Source organism: Sus scrofa, chromosome 1, assembly GCF_054392235.1.
Source record: "Sus scrofa isolate SSC_HxYL_T2T_F1_AM1 chromosome 1, Sscrofa_HxYL_maternal_Yorkshire_Landrace_v2.0, whole genome shotgun sequence".
In the NCBI taxonomy this organism is placed as follows: domain Eukaryota; kingdom Metazoa; phylum Chordata; class Mammalia; order Artiodactyla; family Suidae; genus Sus; species Sus scrofa.
Window position 1 is genome coordinate 161,746,229 of NC_139383.1, and position 22,814 is coordinate 161,769,042.

A 22,814-nucleotide genomic window follows, 5' to 3' on the forward strand; every position below is an offset into this window, starting at 1 on the left:
TGAACCATAGTAGATAAAGCATCCTTAAATTTTGGTTTTATGTGTGTATTTCCTTACGTGGTACAGTGGATAGATCATTTGGGGTTGGAAGTCCTAGTTATTAAAACTTCCAAGGAGACAGTCTAGTAGTAAAAGCACTCAAACAGATGGCAGGTGAAAGGTCACAGGTGAACTTGAGGGAAGGAAAATAAATAGCATAAATAAGAAAAGGAAATAAATAGCATAATTTTTATTACCAAAAGTCCATTATTCTGAAAGAGGCAAGAGCCAGAAATTTATAAAATATGAATGCTTGGATTAACATTTTAAGAGAATCTCTGAAAGCTTTAAGTGATTCGAGATGGTACAGTGACTGCTTTTCACATATTGATCAGCAGTGCTGTCTATTTAGTAATTTAGACAGTGAATCCTTTGTTTAAAAAAAATTCACCAAATGAATTAAAACTTGGAAATTCAGATGGCATGAGTTATTTCAAATGCTAGTAGTCTCATACCCATGAAGAAATATTTTTATTATTTGGAGATATTGGAGGTTTAAATAAGAAGGTTTTTGTACAACCTAAATACAAATTGTAAAGTTTGTTAGGAGTAGAAGAAAATGTAAATGATTAAAAGTTTTTAAAAACAGGGCAGAGAAAAGAAACGGAACTAATTTCTTGAGATTTTTCCTTGTAGCATTTAATCCCCTCAGTAAGCCTTGAGGATGAGCTTAATTAAATAGTTTTTTATTTAATTGATTAAAGATGAAATCCTTTTGAAACCTGTACCCCTAGACAGCACAGGCATCCATTGGGGGCCCCCATGGAACAAGCAGAAAAGGAAGGGCAACTTCTCTCTCTTCTCTGGCTGTGTTGTCCCTCAGTTCCTGCTCTGTGACCTCTGGGCTCTTGGCTCAGCCTCAGTACTTTACACCATCAGCTCCTTGGTTCTCAGACCTTTGGACTTGGCCTGAATTACACCACCAGCTTTCCAGTTTCAGACAGCATGTCATATCTCAGCTTCCCATGCCAGTTTCTCCACAAACCATTGGTTCTATTACTCAGGAGGACTTGAAGGTAATGGGAGGTGGATTCAAAAGGGGCATTCATTGTTTTGACCCATGCATTGGAAGCAAGAGTTAAATGGGGTCAGCAAGCAGCCTGTCTTCCAAAGAATAAAGATAACAAAAAGTGGTAGGTTTAGCACATTTGTAAGGGCTATCATGCTCTAGGGCACATACAGTGAGGGCATCTTTGGGGACAAGAATTTGTGAAAAGCTTTGGGCTGATTGCCTGCAGCAGAGAGCAAAGGGGAGGAAGGGTCACGGGGTGGCTGAGCAAGGCGCCGTCGTCTCTTCACTTTTTCACTCAGTGTGGGAACCCTTCCCTCTGCATGGAGGCTCCTTCTTGCCTTTTCCGAGTAAACTGTGTTCTGAGCCTTGGGGCAGGGCAGGTGGGTGGGTGCCTGCCTCAGGCAGGCCCTGTGCAGCTCAGGCCCCTTCAGGAGCGCGGAGGCCACACCCCTCTCCCCGCTCACCTGTGCAGGGGGGCTCTCAGCTCCAGCCCTACAGGCCACCACCCTCTCTCCTCGCTAAGAAACGTGACCCACTGGGAGGAAGCCCTTTGCTCTTAAAGCTCTGCACAGTCTCCACACCTTTCCTTTTCTCCATGTTTTCCCCTCGGATTGCCTAGTTCTCCTTGTCAGGATTTGCATTAGAAAATCGCTGATTAATACTGTGATGTGCTTGTGTCTAGCCCCTTGATCTTTTCTGCGAAGTAGTTTTAACTACATTCTTGTCCAATAATGCCTTTTAAATATTTTTAAAATAAATTTTCTATAGTGATAGAAATTTTAAGGAATAACACACTTTGTTCAAAGATTAGAATTTAACAGTCACAGAGAATTCAACAATATTGCTACAGCCGGTTCTCAGATTTGAGTTAATTTTTAAAAGCTATGCAAAGCAGTAATTACATTCTGATAGGTTTGTTGGACATCTCTTTTTTATCTTTTATCCTTATCCCAATGTAATATTTATCATTTTGAATTAATTGAAAGAGATAGAAACAAGTCAGTCACTGTACTTAGTGTTTTAAAACTTATGTCTAGCTGAGTAGTCAGCATGTCAATCACAAGATGAAAATTGATTTTAATCCCTTTTTCTAGAAACTCTGCTGAAGATCAACACCTATCTCACTGGCTCTTGGCATATTGATGGTTTAAGTCAGAAAACACATCCTTTCAGCTAAAAATTGGCCAAATATATCAGAGAGCTGTCAAGCAGAGCTCTTTGTCTTTGCAATGCCAAAGAGCCAGAGTCATAAATGTTCCAGCAGTATTATCTGGAGGAATAATTTGAATTATACAGGATAAATATGACAAACACAGTGATCTGTTGGAATAGTGTTTACATGCTTGTTTATTTCATTTTATTTTATTTGCTCTTCATGACTTATTTTTGCAACTACTTAGCCAATTAGAAATGAGAAGGTTAGGACTCAAACAGAATTATTCACCTGAAGGAAATCAATGATTTATTATGATACTACGAGTGACTGGATAATGAATATACAAGAATATTTATGGAATTTCAGTTATTCCATTACCATGGACATTCAGTCCTAAGTCAAAATCAGTGTATCGCCAGAGACTCTTGCTGTTGTCATTGTTGTTTGCTTTAATTTTATGTGTTTCTTTAAAAGAAAATCCAGTCAATATTATAGTCAACTCTACCCAAAATTTATTTGTTAGTTATATCTTGATGTCTAATGCAGTTCATATTTATTGACCGTGATCAAAACTATTGAGGAGTTCCAGTTGTGGCTCAGTGGTTAAGAACCCAACAAAGTATCTGTGAGGCTTTGGGTTCAATCCCTGGCCTCACTCAGTGGGTTAAGATCTGTTGTTGCCACATAGGCAACAGGCATAGGTCACAGGTGTGGTTCAGATCCGGTGTTGCTGTGGCTGTGGTATAGGCAGGCAGCTGCAGTTGCAGTTCAACCCTTAGCCCAGGAACTTCGATATGCCTCAGGTATGGCCCTAAAAAGAACAAGAATAGCAAATGAAAAACAACAACAACAAAGTTCCCAGATAGCCTGGGGCCCTCACCTTTGTGGGTCTCACAAGGACTCTTTATTTCCACTACACCTCCCTGTCTCATCTATTGGTTTGCAAGACCATTGACTTATATCTTATCTCTCTACATCTTTATCTAAAATCCATGTCAACTCTTTGTGTCTTAAATGTGAAATTATTTTGGTGGAGGCATCAATAGCATGCTAATTGCTACATGTTCCCTTTTAAACCTTATTTTATGGCACTTCTATGCCTTGTTTTTGCTTTTCACCCAGTTATTTATTCTACATTAACTCTGAAGCCATATCATCCATGCCTGAGATTGAGTTTAACCACAGCCTGTATCTCCTGACTCAGTACTCTGGTCCCACCTCTAACCCAAAGTCCAAGATTCCTCCACCAGGATGCTCACAGGTATTGCAAATAAACTATGTCTAAAACGGAACCTGTTGTAATTCCAGCTAACTCATTTCTTCTCTTTTACATCTGGATTTGTTGTTGCATGCTTTATTCCTGTCCACTAAACTGGAAATTTGGGTACTAGTCTTAACTTCTCTTACTCTCAGTATTCATTTCTAATTTATTTCCATGTCCTTCAGATTTTGCTTCTCAAACATCTCACATTTTCTCTTCCTGTTCCTACCACTGCCCTTGACCGTGAAGGATGAGTTACTACTGCAGTTGATGGCCTTGTTGGCTTCCTTCCTCCTATATCCCCTTCCTCTGATCAGAGCCACAGGGCAACCAGAATATGGGCAGAGAATGAAAGCCTGACTAGAGCAACTTCAATGTTTTTTTTAGCTGCCCTTTGTGTGCTGCGTGCTGAACGAAGTTGCTGGCTCCTTAGAAGCACACTTCTCAGACAGTTTAGGACCTGCTTCTGCCCATGTTTTAGTCCCATCTTGCTGTCCTTTTTCTTCCTGGGTTTCGGTCATCATGCTCCTGGGGTATGAAGTTTTTGATCTTCCCTAACATGCAGTGCTGCCCCAGGCTTTCAGAATGTCCCGTATGCCTGGAAATGTTTTCCTTCCCCCTCCATGGGATGGATAAGTCCTTTTTCAGTCTTCAAAGGTCCAATAAGATGTGACCAGCTGCCTTTTGCTCACCTTCTTACCCATCCCCAGATAGATTTCTCTTCAACCCCTGGGACTGGGCTGTCCTTAGCCGGCACCACAGAGCATCCAACACTTCCCCGTGGAACCCTGTCTTCCCCACTAGGCTGTAGGGCTCCTCAGCTCAAAATGGTTCTCATCTGCCTTTTCAGGGCTTAGCACAGAATGTGGTGGTGTTATGGCCGCAGTGTAGCAGCTCCAGCAGCTCTTTTACCCAGTGAGAAACCGAGTGAGCCCTCAGGAGAGATGGAGAACTCAGGTTTGTTATGCTGGCAGGCACAGAGGAGATCACTGATTCCAGAGTCTGAGCCCTGAGGAAGGGTTTTACAAGGCTTTTTATGGGCTAGCTCTTCCAGGTCTGTGCTTAGTGGGACTGACCCAAGTGAGAGCAGGCAGTGTTGTAACTGCGTAAGCAATTTTACACAAGTGGTTGCATAGGGGAGGGGGTTAGTTAGTTGGACTCTGCTTAGTCATTATGGCCAGTGTGGCTCCTCTCTACTTTTTCTCCTTGGATAATTCCTCCTTCAGTAGCAACTCAACCCCCCCACATTTTTGGAACTAGATGGAGGTGGTTGTGGTATAACAATATGAATATGCAAAATGCCACTGAATTGATCACTTCAAAATGGTTAATTTTGTTGTGTGAATTTCACTTTTGTAAAAAAGAAAAAACATGTTTTTCTAACAGCTTTATTCTAAACGCTTAGATTCAAGGGTGAGTCAGGATCTGAGCTCAGAAAGACACTGACCTGAAAATCAACTGATTTAGGAAGGGAAGGGGCTGTACAGGTAACCTCTCACACTAGTTTGAATTTCCAAAGACTGTGATAACAGACTCTCTTGAAAGTCTTAGCTCTGAGTCAGTGATAGGATGGGAAATTTCCTATGTGAGTTTGTGGGTGAGGTAATGTAGCAAATGACCAAGGCATGCATTTGCTCTTAGTTCAATGAGCCAATTTACACAAGAGAAGCTTATCAACTCAAAAGTCTGATGCTTATTATAAGAATATTAGGTAAGGACAAATACTATGTGGGCTAACACACAGAGATTCTGCACACACATTATATTAGTTGACTGACATTCATACTTACAGGAAAGACAAAATTCATTAATTTAAAGCTGTCAGATACACTGTTGTTTCAAAGGCAGCTAGTGAAGAGAGCACAGGGCTTGAAACCCCAAAATTTAGCTTTGAGTTTCAGCAATGACTCCAATCTAACTCCAGGCCGGCTGTATTACACATGGTCACTAAGCTTTAACTCTGTAGAGTTACTGGTTCAAACATGTTAAATTGTTTTGTAAAATGTTAAGAATTATTCAAATGCAAATAATCATTGTCACTGATGTCATACAGAAAGATCAGCCTATACCTTCAACAGATATGTTAAAATTATGGGATTTTAAAAAGTATAAACAACATTTATTATTATCATTTTTTTAGAAGTAAAAGAGAGAGAGAAAAAGATACTTTCCTAACTTCATAGACTTCTTAATCTGCTCCGTTCATAATTATATACGCTTAATTCACTTTTTCTTCATTTTTACAGCCGTAAAAATGGCACATGTAAGTTCCTGGGCTAGGGATTGAATTGGAGCTTCAGCCACAGGCCTGCGCCACAGTTCCAGCAACACCAGATCTGAGCCCATCTGTGAACTTCAGTGCAGCTTGCAGCAACACTAGATCCTTAACCCACTGAACAAGGCCAGGGGTTGAACCCATATCCTCATAGAGACTCTGTCAGGTTCTTAACCCACTCAGCCATAGTGGGAACTCCAATTCACTCTTTTTTAAGTATAGATAAAAATTTTTTTGAGAATCATATGTAACTGAAATCATTATCTTCTTTTTCTCTTTAATTTTATTTTATTGTGAGCAAAACCTTAATTTACTTTTTAAATGAATAAAATGAAAGGATATCTTCATTGGATTGATATCAATCTTCAAGGATTGATATCTCAAGTTACATATTAAGTGAACAGCAAAACAAGTTAGTGCATTTCAATTTCCAAAAGGAATACATTTAAAAGATTTCATTTTTCTCTCATATTTTCTGTGTATCTTGACGACATTGCCACTTGGTGCCAACTTTATTTTAGGAAAAACCTCTATAAATTTTCTAAAAATGGACAGAAAAATAAATTCAAAATGAGTATTTTTGAATTGACACAATTTTATTAAACCTCCTTAAAAGATTTATTATATTATTTGAATGTGGATAACAGGCGATGGTCATTTCCACATACAAAAATGCGAGCACCCTATCTGTGTGCCTTTTCACACATTGCAGCTGGATAGCATGTCCATGTAGATATCCTGCAGCTATAGTCTGTACACTTGAGCATTTTAACCTCTCAATTGGATGTTCTTCTTATTCTGATGCAGATAGAGAAAAAAAAAATAGAGTTGAAATAGCATCCCAACTTGAAATCTCAGCCATAACGCCCAGAAAGACCTGCTTCACTTATTTTATGGTGGAGAAGTCTCTTAGATAGTTAATGTCTATTTATATGGTAATTTCTCCCCAATATATGTCTACTTTTTCTCCTTTCAGCCAGATTCCATTTTCACCTAATAACATCAGTCACTAACAGACGGTGTGAGTACAAATGATCTTCATGAATAGCGCTGAACAGATCAATAAAATGTTCAAGTTTCACTTAAGCCGAATGCTTAACAGTTCATGAATTAAAATGAGATGAGAGAATGCTAATGAATAGTAGGTCATTTCTTTTCTTTCAGTGATTCCTTGAAAAGACCGGCCTCTCATTTGGCAGTAATATTTCCTCTGCTCTGCCCTCTGCTACCCCCAGCAGGCCTCTCTGTGCCCTCTGAGAAGTTAGGGAAATAATAGCGTTGGTAAAAATATTCATGAGAATTTCCCATCTATAGTGCATTGAACTCAAATGTTCCACCCACATCATACCTAGAAAAAAAGAAGAAACAGCTATAATTATAACATGAAAGGATAATGAGAAATAAAAAAAGAGAAAAACTACAAATACTTTAAGGTTTACCTATTTAATTCTTTTTTTCTTTCTTTTAAAGTTTTTTTTATAGTTGATTTACAATGTTCTGTTAATTTCTGCTCTAGAGCAAAGTGACTCAGTCATATAAATATGACTATATAAAAGAATATACATTCTTATTCTCACATTATTCTCTATCATGTTCCATCACAACAGATTGGATATACTTCCCTGTGCTCTACAGCAGGATCTCATTGCTTATCCACTCCAAATGTGATAGTTTGCATCTACTAATCCCAAACCCCCAGTCCATCCCACTCCCTCCCTCTCCCCCTTAGCAACCACAAGTCTGTTCTTGATGTCCATGAGTTTGTTTCTTTTCTGTAGATAGGTTCATTAGCACCATATATTAGATTCCAGATATAAGTGACATCATATGGTATCTGTCTTTCTCTTTCTGACTTGCTTCACTTAGTATGAGAATCTCTAGTTGCATCCATGTTGCTGCAATTAAAAACAATATTTATTGAACATCTACTATGTCCCAAGCAGTCTTTTACTTTTTTACTGGAGATATAGTAGCAAATAAGACAGGTGACTTTCTTCCTCTCACCCTAAAAGATGTAAAAGCAGCATACACATGAAACCTATTTGAGAAGGAAATATTTGAGCTGAGACTTGACTGCGAATGAAGCAGCAATTATAAATATGTGAAGGAGACACTTCCTAATTACAGAGAACCTGTGTTCTGAGGCCTTAAAAGGAACTGGCACTTGGGATGAATAAACTGGCACTTGGGATGAACTAGCACTTGGATGAACAAACCTAGGGCTGAATTGCCTGGAGAATAGTGAGAGGTGAAAAAAGTAAGGTCAGTGAGCTTAGAAAGAGCCATAAACATTGGGCCCTGCAGATCATGAAAGCAACAAGGAGGTTTCATTCAACAAAAAAGAAATATGTTCAAAGCACTTAGTAGAGAACCCAGCACAGAGAAAAGCTTCACAAACATGAGACCAGGTTCAGCTCTGCCTGTACAAGGCAGTTGCCCCAGTGCAAGACCCTGGTCCCATCACAGAGATGAAAACTGACAGAGGAGGGACAGTCTGGGATAGGATTCTAACACAGAGCCAAGGCAAAGGAGCACTTCCTTAGATTTTATTATAACTATCACTGGTAATAAAATTAACTTGGTGATGTCATAGCCATGGTTTCTCAGAGATAAATAGACTTCTGGGCCACTTGTATCTTCCAAGGCTCCTGGTATATTGAAAAAAGAACAAATATCAAAATAGAATTATAAATCTTGTAATACTTAATTTACACAATATTTTTACATTTAAAAAAAGCTAAAATTCAGTGTTCTCTGTGATGCAGGGCAAAAATTGAATTCATTCATGCCCATTTTGGTAAAGTTTCTGCTTTGGTAAAGTCCTGGGGGCAGAACTGGGTACCCCCTCCAAGGCAATGCTTTGTTGTGTTTGTAGGTAGTGTGGGGATGGGTGATGAGAAGTCACAGCCTCATGCTGGTGAATACAGCTGCTATGGTTAAGGAGAGTTGCCCCAAACGTCAGAGGTGGGGAGTCCAGGCCCCAGATGACTGATCTCTCTCCTTCCCCTTTTTCTGGGGGTTTCATGATGGACGCTTAGAAAACAGAGCCCAGGAATTTGAACTGAACACATATGACATTATAGACTGAATGTGTCTATATGTGTCACCCTCAAAATTCCTATTCTGATGCCTAATCCCCCATGTGATTGTGTTTGGGGGTGGAACTTTGGGGAGGTGACTAGGTTTGGGCGAAGTCCTGTGTGGGGACCCTTCATGATGGATTCGTGCCCTCATGTAAGGGGATGAAGAGCCCGGACCTGCCTCCCTAAATCTTCTGAAGACACTGGCAGGAGACAGACATCTACAAAGTGGGAAGTGAGCTCTCACCAAATAATCTGCGGGGCCTTGATTTTGACCTTCTGGCCTCCAGAACTGTGAGAAATAGATGTTTGTCATGTAAGCCACCCAGTCTATGATTTTTTGTTAGAGTAGCTTGAATTGAATAATACATGTGGCAGAGTGGAAGGCGGCCTCCCCAGCTCTATGAGGGTCTTGATTAGCTCAGAACTCACCCCATCACAGCAAGTCCAACCCCTGCCCTGGAAGCCAGGGTCCAGGCAGAGCTTCTGCCTTGCCCTGCCCCATGTCTTGCAGATTCCCAGGTGGATGCTGTGCTCCCACCCAGGCTGACAGGGAGGAGGTGGTGCAGGTCACAGAGTGAGCCCCAGCTGAGGCTGCAAAGCTGGCAAGAGAGCAAGGCAGAGCTATGAGGATAGCTCGATTTAAAAATTTCAAATATTTAAACATAGAATGCAAATGTTAGTTGTAGATCTCAATGTAGGTATACATTTCTAAGGAAGATTGTGATCTTTCCCTTAAGGCTTAATAGTTATCGAACTCAAGAGCTCATGGTTTTACTGGTGTTTAAGCTGAGCGTGATCACTCAGGTCTTCCAGTGTTACTGTTTCTCCAACTGGTTTTGCCCTGGATATGCTGAACTCTTGCTCTTCAGAGGGTCCTGCCCACCAAACACACACACAGGTCACATGCATGTGTCAAAAAACCCAGGCAGCTCTTCGGGTTCATTGCTCAGCATTAGAGCAGTGTAACTCATAAGCATCTTCTCTTTGGCATCTTGTTTTCTTGTGTGATGTCACAGGAACAAAATATTTCTGTGTCCAAACACCATGAAGTCTTAATGGCTAGTGCTTCTCTGACAGCTGAATGAACAAGTCCCAAAGTATGGGAACACTTTAGCGGTGGGAGCAAATCATTATAAGTGACATTCTCTTCTCCACGATGTCAACCAGGAGGCAGCAAATGGCTTCTGCCTACAAATCCACTCATTCGTTCACCATTTCTAATCCATCTCCTCAATCTCTCCCAATCTGTAAGATGCATTCCTGTGCTCTCTCTTAAAGCATGTGTACCAACACTTTTCATTTCCCTATGTCTTTTGGGAAACTTAGTGTCACTGTATTTGCCTAAGTGCTTTCTTAAGTTTGTCAGCTCAGCTAGTCAGGTATTTCTGAATCTTTTAAATGAGTCTCATTTTGCTTTATGTGAAAGTTTATATCTTGATATCTTATTTTATTTATTTATTTATTTATTTATTGTCTTTTTGGGATCATACTGTGATGGGGGTTCCCAGCCTAGAGGGGTCCAATCAGAGCTGTAGCTGCTGACCTACGCCACAGCCACAGAAATTCAGGATCTGAGCCACATCTGTGACCTACACCATAGCTCATGGCAGTACAGGATCCTTAACCCACTGAGCAAGGCCAGGGATCAAATCCATGTCCTTATGGATGCTAGTCAGGTTCATTAACCACTGAGCCAAGACAGGAACTCCTTGATATTTTATTTTTTTAATCTCTAAACTGCCTTAAAGTTTTTGGAAGTAGGAGGGAAATATATCCAAAATAAATATGTGAAATAGTCAAGTAATTTCAAAGCAGACCTTATGTGATGTTGAACAAATATCTCTTATTCATTCTTTTCAAAGTATAAAGTAAAATATATTTATAATTCCTAATACTAGTCAAGCTTCAAGTAAGACTTAGTCACCCCTGTTAAATAAGATGTGTTGAGGAGTTCTCTGGTGGTCTAGTGATTAGGATTTGTCACTTTTACTGCTGCAGCCTGGATTCAGTCCCTGGTCTGGGAACTGAAATCCCACATTAAGCCATTATACGCTGTGGCCAAAAAAAAAAAAAAAAAAAGACCAAAAAGATGTGTTTAAACATCAACACAAATACAGCAAGGTTGGGTATTTTTTTTTTTTTTTTTTTTTTTTTTTGGTCTTTTTGCTATTTCTTTGGGCCGCTCCCGCGGCATATGGAGGTTCCCAGGCTAGGGGTTGAATCGGAGCTGTAGCCACTGGCCTACGCCAGAGCCACAGCAACGTGGGATCCGAGCCATGTCTGCAACCTACACCACAGATCATGGCAACGCTGGATCGTTAACCCACTGAGCAAGGGCAGGGACCAAACCTGCAACCTCATGGTTCCTAGTCGAATTCGTTAACCACTGCGCCATGACGGGAACTCCTTTTCTTTTCTTTTCTTTTCTTTTTTTTTTTTTAAGGTTGAGTATTGATCAGTTGACAGAAATACTGTGGCTGGGGCTTACCAGAACCTAGGACCAAAGGATTCAATATTTGCTAATTTGGTCTCTATAGTGACTATAGAACATAAGTACTAGGAATGAGGAAAATCAAATATACCTACAAACATGTCCAAAAGATGCACAAAACACCAGAAACTTTAAGACAATATTAAAAGGGAGTTCCGTAGCAACTGAGTGGGTTAAGGATCCAGCATTGTCACTGCTGTGGCTGGGTCACAGCTATGGCAGGAGTTCAGTCCCTGGCCCTGGAACTTCTGTACGCTGTGGGTTCAACCAAAAAAAAAAAAAAAAAACTAAGGAATTTAAAATAGTTTTAGTAACTTAAGATATATACTATGCTCGTGTTTTGTAAGATTCAACACTACAAAAGTGTCAGATCATCACAAATTGTCTACATAGTTAATTAAAATCTCCATAAAAATAACAATTTTAAATGGAGCTTGACAAGATGCTTCTAAAATTTGCATGGAAATGTAAGGATCCAAAAATAGACAAAGCTCTCTTGAAGGAGAAGAATGTGGGAGGACTTGAACTACCATATGCAAGAAGCCAAACTCTAAAGCATATGGTTCTGATGCAAGACTAGACAAAGAGAACGGGGCAAAAATAGAGAGCTTTCAAATAGACTCCCCCCACCCCGCGCCCTGCTATACACTTGATTTATGGCATAAATGGCACTTAAATCATCAGAGGAAAGGTGGTCCTTTTGTAAATGATGAAACCTCCTCAAAGAGTGCGAGGAAAATCCTTAAACCTGGTGGCATATCACTGACAAAAAAATAATTCCATTAGGATTGTATATATACATGCAACACACACACGAACTAACCAACTAAACAAGAAAGCAAATACATTTAATTAAATTAATAGAATATCTTCATGGTTTCTGAATAAAAAAATATTTAAACTGAATACTCAAATTACTTATCACAGAGAAAAATATTATAAACTAAATGGCATTCAACATAAGATCTTTTTTTTTTTGTCTTTTGTCTTTCAAGGGCTATACCTGCAGCATATGGAGGTTCCCAAGCTTGGGGTCGAATTGGACCTATAGCCGCTGGCCTATACAACAGCCACAGCACCGCAGGATCCCAGCCACACCTCCGACCTACACCTGGCTCACAGCAACGCCAGATCCTTAACCCAGTGAGCAAGGCCAGAGATTGAACCCGCATCCTCGTGGATACTAGTTGGGTTTGTTAACCACTGAGCCACAATGGGAACTTCAACTTAAGATCTTTTGTTCACCAACATTTCATATTTAAAAAGTGAAAAAGATATTATTTGCAACATATATAATCATAAAGTGCTGTTTCCAAAATACACAGAGGAATTCTACATTTCAAGAAGAAAAAGATAGAAAACTTGTAAGAAAGTGGGCCAAAAATATAAGCAGGAATAACTAAATATAAACAGAGGTAAAAAGAGTTATTGACATGATTCAAGTGGTCTGTATAATTATGATCCTGTCTAAAAAAGCAGAAACAGAACATGGCCAAAGAGAGCAGACTTGGGGTTCCCAAGGGGGAAGAGGGAGGGAGGGAGTGGGATGGATGGCATTCTGGGGGTTTTTTTTTGGATGCAAAGTCTTATATTTGGAATGGATGGGCAATAGGGCCCTACGACACAGCACTAGGAACTGTGTGTGACTGGGTCACCTTGCTGTACAACAGAACCTGAAGAAACACTGTAAATCAACTATACTTTAATTAAAAAACAAAGTAAAAAAACATAAAAAATAAATGATCGGTATACACGTGAAAAGGTGCTTTACCTCATTAGTGACCAGAGAAATATCCATTGAACGATAATAAAATTCACTATCCATCCACAGGAGTAGCTAGGATTCAAACAGCCAGATGATGGCACAAATGGAAGGCCAAGGAAAGTCTTATATATGATGGTGGAAGTGTAAATTGTTATATCCATTGCAGAAAATAGGAAATGTTGATTAAGCTGAAGATGTTGAGGCTCCATGACTCAGCAATTCCTCCTTCAATGTTCACTATTAAAGACAAAGTTACATGCTAAGCTGGTAGGGGAGAATTTATTTAAGATTATTGCATTGGTGCTATTGCAGTAGAGGAAAGAGATCAGGCTCAACTCCCAATACAGTAAAGACAGTTGGGTATTTATTGCCAACTAGCAGAGGAAGGGGGTCCGTAGATGGAAAATTACCAAGAAGAGATATCGGGGGGCTATTCTTCTAAACTGACAGGCAAGCCATGGACTTAGACATCAAAGATGGGGTTGAAGAACCTGATTAGATATCAATGTTGATCAGATTAGGAAAGGTGGGGGAATCCTTCCAAAACAAATTAGCAGGATTCTTGCTAAGACTTGGGGGAGGCAGGTGGAAGACTGGAGGAGACTAGGGTTGAAGCCCAATGGAGCAGAGGACAGAGGAACCTGCCTGAAGCGTGGTTAGGGAGGGAGTTTGTCATAACCCAACCACAGCCTGTGCCTGTGCGCCCCAGAAGAGACATCCACATACGTGGTCACAGCATTCTTATTGCTAAATTCCAAAATGATTGAAATGTCAGTCAACAGTAGCAGAATAAATAAATTGTGGGGTAATTGTACACTATAATACCTTGTAACTTTGAAATGAATGACCTATAATTATACAAAAACATGAGTGAATCTCAAAAGCATATTGGTTAATGTGAGCAAATGATCGCAAGTTAAAAAAATGTATGTATGAATGATTGCATTATGTAAAGTTTAAAAGTAGGCAAAGCTATAACTATAGTATTTAGAAATATAAACTTAGGGAGTTCCCGTTGTGGTTCAGAGGAAATGAACCCAAATAGTATCCATGAGGATGTGGGTTTGATCCCTGGCCTCAATCAATGGGTTTAGGATCTGGCATTATGGAGAGCTGCAGTGTAGGCTGCACATGGCTCAGATCTGGTGTTGCTGTGTCTGTAGTGTATACCTGCAGCTGAAGCTCCTATTTGACATTTAGCCTGGGAACCTTCACATGTCACAGATGTGGCCCTAAAAATTAAAAAAAAAAATCTTATGTAGTAAAGAGAAAAGTAATGAATTGATGATACTCAGGTAAGTGTCTAATTTTGGGAGATTAAAAACATTATGATAGAAATAAGCCTATAGTGGGGGCTGGGTTTCCTGGCAATATTCTAGTTCTTGCTCTAGGTGGTAGATATATGTGTACACTATGTAATAACTCAATAAGCTGAATATTTTTTCTTTAATGTGCTTTTCTGTGTGAGTTTATAACTATAATAAAAAGGGTTTGAAATATATCCGATTGAATTGATGTGAATTTTTAAACATTTTTAATAATTATAATATTTAAAATTGTTTTCTGATAGCTTTTAAAAAAACTTTGCCAGTCATTTTCACATAAAAATAGGAGCTATTATTCATTATAGTGTCACCTATATCTATTTTTTCTATGTACACATTACTTTACAATTTTTATTTTATTTTTTTGTATTTTTTGAGTCTGCACGTGCAGCATACAGAAGTTCCCAGGCTAGGGGTCAAATCGGAGCTCGGAATTGGTTGAATTGGAGCCACAGCAACATGGGATCTGAGACTCATCTGCCACCTATACCACAGCTCACAGCAACACCAGATACTTAACCCACTGAGTGGGCCCAGGGATCAAACCTGAGTCCTCATGGATACTAGTTGGGGTTGTTACCACTGAACCACAACGGGAAGTCTGTACTTTACAGTTTTTAAATGGTTAGGTTGTGCTGCTGTGAAACTATTTGTCCCGATGGGTGGTTGCTAGAGGCAGAGAGTGGAGGGTTGGAGAAATGGGTGAAGGGGTCAAAGGGCACAGAATTCCAGCTATAAAATAAGTTATGAGGATGTAATGTACAGTATAGTGACTGTCGTTAATAATACTGTATTGCATATTTGAAAGTTGCTTGGAGAACTGATCTTAAGAGTTCTCATCACAGAAAAAAATGTTTTGTCATTATACTTTGTGACAGATGTTAACTAGCCTTATTATGGTGGTCATTTTGCAATGTATACAAATATCAAAATGTTATATTATGTACTTGAAACTAATATAATATGTCAATTATACCTCAATTAAAAAGTAAAAAAAAATTAAATGATTAAAACATAAAAATTCCAACTTTCATATTTCTATCCAGGGGTATTAATCTTTGACCTGTTCCAACTCCAAAATACTTTATTTTCATTATACTACATTTTACGTTTCCTTAATTCCATACTGACTTTGTTAAATCTCCTGAGACAAACGTAGCATAACCAGAAATCTTTAGGGCAATTATTCTCCAGAGAAGATTTTCATCGCTTGCTTTCCTTCCTTCCTTCCTTCCTTCGTTCCTTCCTCCTTCCTTCCCTCCCTCCCTCTTTCTTTCTTTCTTTCTTTCTGTCTGTGTCTGTCTGTCTGTCTGTCTTTCTTTCTTTCTTTCTTTCTTTCTTTCTTTCTTTCTTTCTTTCTTTCATCTTTCTATCTTTCTTGTTTCTTGGGCTGCATCTGTAGAATATGGAAGTTCCCAGGCTAGGGGTAGAACTGAATCTACAGCTGCTGGCCTACACCACAGCCACACCAATGCCAGATCCTAGCTGCCTCTGCAACCTACCATTTTTACCATTTTCTTTAGTAATAGTTCATACCTGTACAAAGGCAGTTATGTTATTCTGTGACTCCAGCAGAACAGTTAATAGTCTGATTCATTGTCCTGCTTCTCTTACCCAGAAACAGTAAATAGACATCTACTACAGGCAAGCGTGGTACCGGCACTGGGCATAAATATGATGAAGTTATGCCTAAGAATCCATCTGAAATTGAAAGCTGGGTGACACTAGGAGGTCTTAATCTGAGACAGACAGTGTCACAGTTAACGGTTAAATTTACCCTTTGAACCACTTTGAAGAAATGAGAAGTGAAGGGTGCTTTCAGAAAGAAAAAAAAAAAAAGGTTGAACTCCATCAGGATTTTTATTTTAACTGTATGTATTGCAACAGAACAGAGTTTAGGAGAAGCACATTTGCCTTAAACCTCAACCATTCTAGGCAAATGATACATTAAATACATATTTTTTTTTTCTTTTTAGGGCCACACCTATGGCATATGGAAGTTCCCAGGCTAGCAGTTAAACAGGAGCTGCAGCTGCAGGCCTATACCACAGCCACAGTAACATCAGATCCGAGCCACATCTGTGATCTACGCCACAGCTTGTGGCTACACCAGATCCTTAACCCACTGAGTGAGGCCAGAGATCGAACCCACATCCTCACAGACAAGACACTGGGTTATTAACCTGCTGAGCCACAATGGGAACTCCAATAAATAATTTCTATAGGAGAGAGGATTGAAAAAAATCTATGAATTGAATTCTTCCTGCATTATAGAATAGTAAATACTACAAACCCTGGTAACTTGGTAGTAAGTCTTTTAAAAATTAAAAATTAAAATGGTTTAAATGGAAAGCATTCGAAAAGAAGACTAAAAAGTCAGGTTTCTCAAAAACAAAACTTTATAAGCATGCTTAATAGAAGGAGAGGACAAAAGCATGCCAGTAAATAGGAAAGAGGGCCTTCAAAAGTGTAGAAAATTCTTCTGTGCCCCATGGAATGACATCAGGTGCACTCCTCATGGCTGTTCAATGTAAGTGGAGAATATTTTGTCTATATACCTCACGACATTTTTGAGTAAAATGTAAAAAAAGTAAAAAAAGAGTCTTAAAAAACCCAGTAGTCATTTCTTTGCAAATATTTGTGAAAAGAAAATGAATCCCTGGATGAGTGAGGTTATGTGAATTTTTAACATAGTAACATATGTGAGAACTTCAATGCTGAAAGTTAGAACGCTTTAAGATTACATTATGCCAGATTCATGTCCCTATAGCAATACCGCAGGAATTAAAAGCTCCATTTTACCAATGCCTGAACTGAAGCTCCTAAAGGTTAACCAAGCTGCTAAATCACCCACAAGGAAGACACAGAGCTGACAGAGAGACCCAGACCTGCCTGAAGGCAAAGCCCGTGCCCTAACTACAAGACCTAATTGTTGAAACATTATACTTCATTATTAATCAGTGATCAGAACTGGATTTGAAGTTCATCTTAACTTGCTTTGCTCACTTTATGGTGCTACACTTTGGTTGTAACAATGTTATTCATAGTGCTATTACATCATAGGTATTCATTATATTCAGAGAACAACATATATCTTCATACTTTTTAAATGCATACTTTCAAGATGGAAATGAAATCAGTTGTGATGAATCCGTCTATATCATTACATTAACATACATCAGAAATAAAATGAACCCAATAAGCAGCATGCCACAGGCTACCTGGGGAGTTTTACAGGCTGGGCACTTACTAGGGGAGTTGTTCCCTATGCTAATGTATTTGAGAAATACTAAAGTGCTAATTTAATAAAATATGGTGGAGTCATTTAGATATTGGATATTAATGTAACTGTTTTTCTCTATTTCTAAAGATCATATTCAAATGGGAGGCTTTTTGTGTGATAAAGAGAGGTCAGCATGGACGTATTAATGATTTAGACTTTACTTTTCCTCAGATATCATTGTTTAAGTCATACAGAATGATACATGACTACAATAAAAATACATAGAAAGTTAGAGTGAGGAGTTCCTGTCATGGCAAAGTGGAAACGAATCTGACTAGGAACCGTAAGGTTGTCGGTTCAATCCCTGACCTCGCTCAGTTGGTTAAGGTGTTGCCATGAGCTGTGGTGTAGGTTGCAGACATGGCTCAGATCTGGCATTGCTGTGGCTGTGGCATAGGCCAGCAGCTGTAGCTCCTATTCGACTCCTAGCCTGAGAACCTCCATATGCCATGGGTGCGGGCCTAAAAGGCAAAAAAAAAAAAAAGTTAGAGTGAAATGATACTATGATAATAAAGTTGCTCTCCTTACCGTTACGCTTTAAAAATATACGGCTTTGTGATTAAAAACTAATTTATGGCAGTTGTAGAGTACCTTTTTCTTTTAAAGAGAAATCAACGGAGAAAATCAAACTGCTCTTAAGGCGACAATTGCCGATACATTAGTAAATGTATTTTTATTTTTCTTCCATGTATGTATATTTTCATAAGTTTACATAATATTAAAATTGCATGTTTTTCAGCCAATATTTTATTATAAATATTTCCATTGACATCAACATTCTTTGTTAATATAACTTTTAATGACTGTTTTTAATGGATTTAGCATAATATGCTAAAGCAATTTCTTCTGTTATTACCACTTTTAAATTTTTACATATAATTCTAGGATAAAAGAATTGTACACATATGTTCTACTTGTTTTAAAAAAAATTAACACTCTGGTAGTTCTTTAGATATAGAGCTATTGAGTCAGCAGAAATAAATTGTTTAAACCGCTTGAAATATATTTTTGGGTAATATTCCAAAATCCTGAAAGATCTTTGAGGAAAGAAAAAATATGATATTTATTTTGCTTTCCTCAGATCCCAGTATAGAATCTGCAAGAAAATTGGTACTTAATAAAAATGTTTTTCAGAGCAGAACTGACTGGCATTGCTTTGAGAAATGGAACAATTTTGCTGTCCTGCCAGCAGTGCTGAAAAGGCTATTGTCATAACATTGAGGATGGTAATTCTAAAACATTTCTAAATCTTAAAACTAGCATCTTTTCTCATTCAGCATAAACTTTAACAGTGAAAGTGAACATTTTAAAATGTTTATTATCTAATTCTCTTTTCCTTGTGATATATCCCACGCACATTTTAAAATACAGGCCAAAGTTCACACATGGATAAGCTGTGATGTCTGTTGGGTGCAGTGTTTTGGCCTGATAACATGGATGAACTTGAGGTGAAGCTGCTTTACTGCACTCCAGGCAAACAAACACACATGCCCACTTACCCATCGCTTCCATCCTGGAGTCAATTTCACATCATTAGGCTCACATTCTGGGGAAAAAAAGAAAAAAAAAGGGGCAAATATCCTATTAAGAAGCCACATACACAGTGTTGCTGTGGCTGTGGCTGTGGCATAGGCTGGCAGCTACAGCTCTGATTCAACCCCTAGCCTGGGAACTTCCATATGCTGCAGGTGTGGACCTAGAGAGACGGAAAAAAAAAAAAAAGCCACTTATATAATGCCATTAGGGGAAATACTGACACAAGAAGCCATATGAAACACTCCATAATTGTGCCAATTGCTTAGTTACCTTTGGTTTTAAGTTTTAGTCCTAGTTTTAAGCTAACACATTTTTGTCTGCTTTGTTTTCTGGCATATACTCAGTTCCTGGCCTGTAATATGTTCTCAGTAAATATTACTAGATGAATGACATAACCAACAGAAGAAAAATTTTGAAGGATCACGTTCAAGTTTAGGGTGACAAGGACTGGTTTGTGCTACAATCCAGGAGAGGACTGGTTTCTTTCTGATTCACCTCATTTACTTTTATTCTAGGGTCCTGCCTCAGAATGAAATGCTTCCACTCCATTAATCAGCAAATAAAATGAACCTTCTAGAGATAATGACTCAGGTCACCAGATCACTGCACATCTCCTATTCTCTCACTCTTCCCAAACTCCAAATCCTACCCCTGACTCCTCTGAAAATTTCAGTGCAAAGTCAGCACAAACACCCTTGTCCTCAGCCCCTCTGCAACTGGCCCTCCCCGTCCTGGCTTTCCTGGATTCTTCCAAGAATGCCCCAAAGACTCTGCTTCCCTGCAGTCCTTTAGGTGGTGGCTCTTCTCTGTCATAGCCCCTTTCCTACAGCATTTGCAGGACTGAACCTGCTCTCTCCGCATTGCTGCTTTTAGACTATTCTTATTCGCCCTTCTCTCTTCCGAAAATCCTGCAACTTTCAAGTACATCTCAGCAGGTTATATCAAACACCACTCACCCCTGTGGTTGTCTTGTGTGTATCCTTACAGATTCTCCCTCCTTTTTTGATGTTTCTAGCTCCTGACTCACTGCCACTCCGTCCAAAATATCCCTGTCTTACATGTGTAGCAATTTGAATGTTCATGTACATGATCTTTCCAACACCCTAGCCTCAAGATTTTTGAAATCCTCTTCTCCAACGATCTTGCAGGACACCCTACCTAGAGCACTTATTCCCATGGCCGTTCTCTGACTTGGTCTTCACAAACAAAAGTGATAGTGCTTCATGCACCATCAGCATCATGCGTCTCAGCATCATGTATCACATTTCCAACCATCACTTTCCAATCCCTTTAGCAGTTCAACTCCAACCTTCTTTCAGCCCCACCAGATTCACAATCTGTCCATCTGATGTCTTCAATGACCTCCTTTTTTTAACCACCTAGGTCAGCCCCATGACTACTCAATACAATGACTTGCGGGCATACCCTCTCAACTCCCTCACTCTCTCTTGTTTTATTATTCTCATTTGAGAACATCATGTTCTGACTTAATCCACCACCTGCGTGCTTGCATTTCTATAGCAAACAAAGCTAAAAGAAGCATATACAAGCATAAGGACGGAACTCACCCTTTAACTGCATCCTTGGGAACAACAGACTGGTCCTTAATGATGCATGATGACCATGGCTCCTTCTTTATGTCATTTACTTTCCCATTCTCTTCTCCTTTCTCCCCAAACTCCAAGCATCACTTCTCCCATTTTTATTCTTGGTTTTCTATTCATGGAGGGAATCAAGCTTCAGAATAGAATTCTGCAAACTCCCACTACCACATCAAGTCACTTTCTGGCATCTGCACCCACATGCTCTGTGTCCCTGCAGCTCACACAGATGAGCAAACTGCGATCCCTTCTAAGGCCACCCCTCCATCTGTGAACTAGATTCCTTCACCTCCCACATGCCCAGGGATAGACTTCAGCTACCCCCTGCTTTTGACAGAATCACTTTAATTAATTGTGTTCTCTCCTCTCCAGCTACCACGTGTTTCTTTGCTCCCTTGGTAGTGAAACTCCTCAAAAGGAGTGTCTCAACATAGATTTACTAGAAGATAACATGGGAAAAAGTCTAGATGACCTTGAGTTTGGAGATGATGTTGGAGGCACTATGCCTAAAGTATGATCCATGAAACTTGATCCAGGAAAATCAAATTAAATTGTTCTACTGTAAAAGACATTTTCAAGAGAATGAGAAGGCAAGCCACAGACTGGGAGAAAATGTTTGCAAAAGATGCATCTGATAAAGGACTCTTATCCAAAATGTACAAAGAACATCTAAAACTTGACAATAAGAAAAACAATGAGATTTGTGAACAGGCAAATGATCTAAACAGACACCTCCCCAAGAGGAAAAACAGATGGCAAATGAGAATATGAAAAGAGGCTCCACATCATACATCATCAGGGAAATGCAAATTAAAATGAGATAGCGCTACATGCCAATTAGAAGGGCCAAAATCCAAAACTCTGATAACACCAATTGCTGGCAAGAATGCAGAGTTGCAGAAGCTTGTTCATTTCTGGTTGGGATGCAAAATGGTATACCCACTTAGGACAACAGTTTGGCAGTTTCTTGTAAAATGAAATGTATTCTTACCATGCAATTCAGCAGTCACACTTCTTGGCATTTGTCCAAGGGAGTTGAAAACTTACATCCCAAGACAGATCTGCACATGGTGTGGCAGCTTTATTCACAATGTCAAAAACTTGGAAGCAACCAAGAAGTCCTTCCGTAAGTGAATGGAAAAATAAACTATGATGCATCCAGACAATTGATATTATTCAGGGCTAAAAAGAAATGAACTATCAAACTATGAAAGGACATGGAAGAAGCTTAAGTGCATTCTACTAAGTGAAAGAAGCCAGTCTGAAACATCTGCATACCTTTTGATCCAACTATACACCCTCCTGAAAAAGACAAAATTGGGGACAGTAAAAAGATGAGTTATTGCTGAGGTTTGGGGAGTAGGAGAAAGGAATAGGCAGAGGACAGAGGACTTTTATGGCAGTGAAACTATTCTATAGGTTACTTATATTCTTGCTTAATATTTCTCTTTTAATATGATATTAGTTTAAATATTTAAAGTTTGCATTTCATTTGTGATAGATACATCCATCCCCCCTTAAAAGAGTTACTTTAAACAATATCAATTTCTTGCTAGATACCAGCAACCAAACTTGGATTACAGTTTACAATTGCTCTTGTAAGTATGTAGGGCCACTGAGTAAATTTTCACAATTGAATCTGAGCAGAAATGGTGTGTATGTGTCCTATGTGGTGAAGATGGGTGTGCCTTTTCCTTTTGGTTCATCTTCTAATGATTTCTTGAAGCAAGTGGGGCAACTTTGATGAAGATCATCAAGTCACAAAATAGAATCTGGGTCTTTGAATTACCTCTTGGAGGAAAACTCACTTGCTGAACAACAGCATTTATCTGTTTTTTCATATATTTATATGAAATAAAAATAAACATTTTTGGTTAAAATTATGTTTATTTTGTCAGTTTGTTATAAAATATTATTTTTGATAACCTATAATGGGTTTATTATTATTAAATGCATTAATAGGAATTTTTTCTGATATAATAAAAAT

At 39.0% G+C, this 22,814-nt stretch overlaps 1 long non-coding RNA gene across 2 annotated transcripts; it reads right to left on the reverse strand.

Annotated features, from left to right (window-relative positions):
- Nucleotides 1-5,141: 5,141 nt before the first annotated feature.
- LOC102158634 (uncharacterized) lies at nt 5,142-21,164 on the reverse strand. Of its 2 annotated transcripts, none has more exons than XR_014832118.1 (3): nt 20,795-21,164; nt 13,089-13,319; nt 5,142-7,091 (listed from the first exon to the last, which is right to left on the reverse strand). It is a non-coding gene; the product is annotated as an uncharacterized LOC102158634 (long non-coding RNA). The 2 variants fall into 2 exon arrangements; XR_014832110.1 differs by lacking the exon at nt 13,089-13,319 and adding an exon at nt 19,190-19,236 and having other exon boundaries at nt 6,338-9,425; nt 20,795-20,990.
- Nucleotides 21,165-22,814: the final 1,650 nt, after the last annotated feature.